This window comes from Cebus imitator, unplaced genomic scaffold (genome assembly GCF_001604975.1).
Source record: "Cebus imitator isolate Cc_AM_T3 unplaced genomic scaffold, Cebus_imitator-1.0 Scaffold499, whole genome shotgun sequence".
NCBI lineage: Eukaryota > Metazoa > Chordata > Mammalia > Primates > Cebidae > Cebus > Cebus imitator.
The window spans coordinates 1019451-1024609 of record NW_016107814.1 but is presented as its reverse complement, the minus strand read 5'-3'; positions in this window follow the sequence as shown (position 1 = coordinate 1024609).

The following is a 5159-nucleotide window of genomic DNA, read 5'->3' as shown; positions in this document are numbered from 1 at the left end:
GGCAGAGGTTGCAGCAAGTCCAGATTGCGTCCACTGCACTTCAGCCTGGGCAACAGAGCAAGGCTCTGACTCTGGCGCCCCCCCCCCGCAAAAAATACAGTTTAAAGACTCATTATAAAGTGAATAGCTGGCCGGCAGCGGTGGTTTACCCCTGTAATCCCAGCACTTTGGGAGGCCGAGATGGGCGGATCACCTGAGGTCGGGAGCCAACCTGACCAACATGGAGAAATCCTGTCTACTAAAAATACAAAATTAGCCAGGCGTCATGTCGCATGCCTTAATCCCAGCTACTTGGGAGGCTGAGGCAGGCGGATCGCTCGAACCCAGGTGATGGAGATTCCAGTAAGCCGAGATCATGCCATGGCACTCCAGCCCAAGCAACAAGAGAGAGACTTTGTCTCATAAAATAAAAATTAAAATAAATAAAGTGAATAGCTGGGCAACCATCACTTGAATGGAGCATAGAACAGAGCCACCCTTCCCAGGAAATGCCCCTAAGCCCCAGTCACAATCCCCCAGTGATAAATACTATTTGGACTTCTGTAAGAATAATTTCCTTGCTTTTCTGTACATTAACACCACCTAAATTGTGTGCCCATAAACAACCTAGCTTATTTTTGCCTGTTTACAAACTTCTCACAAATAAAATGATACCGTGTGAATTTTGGTACTTGTTTTTTTACCATCATGTGTCTGAGATTCATCTAAGTTCATGAGGAATTTCTAGTTTAGGTTATTTGCAGGTTGTGCGTCCCTCCTGCTGTGCGTGTGCAAGAAAATCTCTAGGGCATAAACTGAGAATAGAATTACTGCTGGGAAATAAGGTATGCCCTATTTTAAATTTATTAGATGATGCTTGTTTTCTTCCTCCTCCGCCTCCTCCTCCTCCTCCTTTTTGAGACAGGGTCTCACTCACTCACACAGGCTGGAGTGCAGAGGTGTGATCTGGGCCCACTACAACCTCGGCCTCCCCATTTCAAGAGATTCTTGTGCTTCAGCCTTCTGAGTAGCTGGAATTGCGGACGTGCGCCACCATGCCTAATTTTTGTAATTTTAGTAGAAATGGGGTTTCACCGAATTACCCAGGCTAGTCTCAAACTCCTGGCCTCAAGTGATCTACCTGCCTCAGCCTCCCAAATGCTGGGATTACAGGCCTGAGCCACCGCACTCAGCCTGGGATCTGTATTCTACGTGCTTTTAGAAGAGCTAAGAAAACTAAGTACATATTTGATTACTTTATAGAAGCATGAGACCAATGGAAAAGAGCTCTACTTTTTTTTTTTTTTTTTTTTTTTTTTTTGAGACGGAGTTTTGCAATTCTTACCCAGGCTGGAGTGCAATGGCACGATCTCGGCTCACTGCAACCTCCGCCTCCTGGGTTCAAGCAATTCTCCTGCCTCAGCCTCCCCAGTAGCTGGGACTACAGGCGCGCGCCACCATGCCCAGCTAATGTTTTGTATTTTTAGTATAGACGGGGTTTCACCATGTTGACCAGGATGGTCTCCATCTCTTGACCTCGTGATCCACCCGCCTCGGCCTCCCAAAGTGCTGGGATTACAGGCTTGAGCCACCGCGCCCGGCCTAACTTTTATATTTTTAGTAGAGATGGGGTTTCACCATATTGACCAGGATGGTCTCGATCTCTTGACCTTGTGATCCACCCGCCTTGGCCTCCCAAAGTGCTGGGATTACAGACGTGAGCCACCGCGCTTGGCTGAGCTCTACTTTCTAGGTTGCTGTCTCCCCAGGGACTTTATAGGCCCAGGAAGGAAGTATTGACCTCATTTAATTTTCATATGGTCTTTTGCCCTCTTGCTGGGGTCCTGGGCATTGCTTTGAATCCTTATTTTGTGTTTTACGGGAGCCTAATAAATACCAATAGATGGGAAGGAAGGAAGAGAGGAAGGGCAGAGGGAGGAAGAAAAAATGAGCCAAGTTTAATTCAGCAACAATCTTTAAAGACATTTCCGGGCCGGGCGCGGTGGCTCAAGCCTGTAATCCCAGCACTTTGGGAGGCCGAGGCGGGTGGATCACAAGGTCAAGAGATCAAGACCATCCTGGTCAACATGGTGAAACCCCGTCTCTACTAAAACTACAAAAAATTAGCTGGGCATGGTGGCGCGTGTCTGTAGTCCCAGCTACTCAGGAGGCTGAGGCAGGAGAATTGCCTGAACCCAGGAGGCGGAGGTTGCGGTGAGCCGAGATCGCGCCATTGCACTCCAGCCTGGGCAACAAGAGCGAAACTCCGTCTCAAAAAAAAAAAAAAAAAAAAAAAAAGACATTTCCCCCTTTGAGGCAGATATTCTTCAGCTCCAAAACACGCATTTGTGGGATACTCTAGACCCCTTGTTTCGAACAGAATTGGAATTTAGTGTGTGTATGTGTTTAAACTACACTTAACAGGGTTGAAGCTGAGAGTGTTAACCTATTCTAAACCTGTGATCTACTAAAGTTAAGAATTTAGATTTTTTTTTTTTTTTTCTGAGATGGAGTCGCGCTCTGTTGCCAGGCTGGAGTGCAGTGGCTCGGTCTTGGCTCACTGCAGCCTGTGCCTCCCAGGTTCCAACAATTCTCCTGCCTCAGCCTCCTGGGTAGCTGGAACTACAGGCACTGGCCACCATGCCCAGCTAATTTTTGTATTTTTAGTAGAGACGGGGTTTCACCATATTAGCCAGGCTGGTCTCAAACTCCTCTGCCTCCCAAAGTGCTAAGATTACAGGTGTGAGCCACTGCGTCCGGCTGAATTTAGATTTTTTAATGTGCCAATATAATTGTGTAACAAAAATAATTTTTAAGACCTCATCACATGCTGAAGTATATGAGGTAAAATTAAATGAAGTCTGGAATTTGCTTTAAAATATCTCAGCAAAGCCTGGGCGCAGTGGCTCACACTTGTAATCCCAGCACTTTGGGAGGCCGAGGTGGACAGATCACGAGGTCAAGAGATCAAGACCATCCTGGTCAACATGGTGAAATCCTGTCTCTACTAAAAATACAAAAAATTAGCTGGGTGGGGTGGCGCGCACCTGTAGTCCCAGCTACTGGGGAGGCTTGAGGCAGGGGAATTGCTTGAACCTGAGAGGCGGAGGTTGCAGTGAGCAGAGATTGCCCCACTGTACTCCAGCCTGGCAACAAAGCAAGACTGTCTTTAAAAAAAAAAAAAAACCTCAGCAAAGAGTCCAGGTGGAGTGACTCATATCTGTAATTTCAGCACTTTGGGAGGCCGAGGCAGGTGGATTGCCTAATGTCAGGAGTTCGAGACCAGCCTGGGCAACATAGCAAAACCCCCATCTCTACTAAAAGTACAAAAATTTGCTGGGTGTGATGTCAGGCGCCTGTAATTCCAGCTACTTGGGAAGCTGAGGCAGGAGAACTGCCTGAACCTAGGAGGAAGAGATTGCAGTGAGCCGAGATTGTACCACGGCACTCCAGCCTGGGCAAAAGACCAAGGCCCTGTCTCAAAAAAAAAAAAATCTCGGCAAAGAAAAAAAGGGAAGATGTTTGAAACAATTACAGCAAAATTTTGTAATTATTGAATTATTGAATATGGGTGATGGGTAATTATTGAATATGGGTGATGGGTATCATGAGCTTATTGTGCTATTCTACTTTTTTCTCTTTAAAAATCTTTATGTACATCCCTGTAAGCACAAAAAGGCAATAAAAAATAAATAAATAAAATAAAATAAAAAGCTTTATAAGGCTGTACACATTGGTTCACACCTATAATCCCAGCACTTTGGAAGGCAGAGGCAGGCAGATCAGTTGAGGTTAAGAGTTGGAGACCAGCCTGACCAACATGGTGAAACCCCGTCTCTACTAAAAATGCAAAAAAAATTAGCTGTGAGTGGTGGCAGGTGCCTTTAATCCCAGCTACACGGGAGGCTGAGGCAGGGAGAATTGCTTGAACCCAGGAGGTGGAGGTTGCAGTGAGTTGAGATCATACCACTGCACTCCAGCCTAGGCAACAGAGTGAGACTGTCTCAAAAAAAATGCTTTATCATTTTTTAGAGACCGGGTCTTGCTATATTGCCCAGGCTACAGTATAGTGTTTATTCAAAGGAACCATCTAGCACACTACAGCCTTGAACTTCTGGACTCAAACGATCCTCCCACCACAGCCTCCTGAAAAGCTGGGACTATAGGTACATGCCACCTCACCTAGCTGTTTTAAAATAATTTTTTTTTTGAGATGGAGTCTTACTCTGTCGCCCAGGCCAGAGTGCAATGACGTGATCTTGGCACACTGCAACCTCTACCTCCTGGGTTCAAGTGATTCTCCTGCCTCAGCCTCCCAAGTAGCTGTGATTACAAGTCCCCACCACCAAGCCCAGCTAATTTTTGTATTTTTGGTAGAGACAGAGTTTTGCCATGTTGGCCAGGCTGGTCTCAAACTCCTGGCCTCTAGTGATCCTCCTGACTCCACCTTCCAAAGTGCTGGGATTATAGGCGGGAGCCACCGTACCCAGCCTACAAGTGATCTTTTCCATGAGCAATATGGCCCACTGAATCCAGGTGGACCAGCTTGTCACATCATGCCACAGAGCTTTCAGCCATAGCCTTAGCTGGCCCAATACCTTATTTTATTACAATGACAATTATAATGCTTCTGAACATTTGTATAGCACTTGGAAAATGTTACCACGCTGCAGGGAAAGGAGAATACACATAATGGCTAGGAAAATTGCTGAATTAGTAATCAGAAAACCTGGGTTCTGGCAATGACTGGCCATGGGTCATATACAAATACAGAATATCTAAGCTAGGTTCTCTATAGGGTTTAATTCCATTGAGAAAATATCCATGAAAATTATTGATAAATGTTAAAGTATGCTACAAATTGCAATTGCTGCTTTAAAAAAGCAGTAAACAGGCTGGGCATGGTGGATCACGCCTGTAATCCCAGCACTTTGGGAGGCTGAGGCAGGTGGATCACCTGAGGTCAGGAGTTTGAGACCAGCCTGGCTAACATGGTGAAACCTCATCTCTCCTAAAAATACGAAAATTAGCTGGGAGTGGTGGTGGGTGCCGGTAATCCCAGCTACCCGGGAGGCTGAGGAAGGAGAATCGCTGGAACCCAGGACACAGAGCCTGCAGTGGTCTGAGATCTTCCCACTGCCACTGCATTCCAGCCTGGGCCACAGAGCGAAACTCCCATC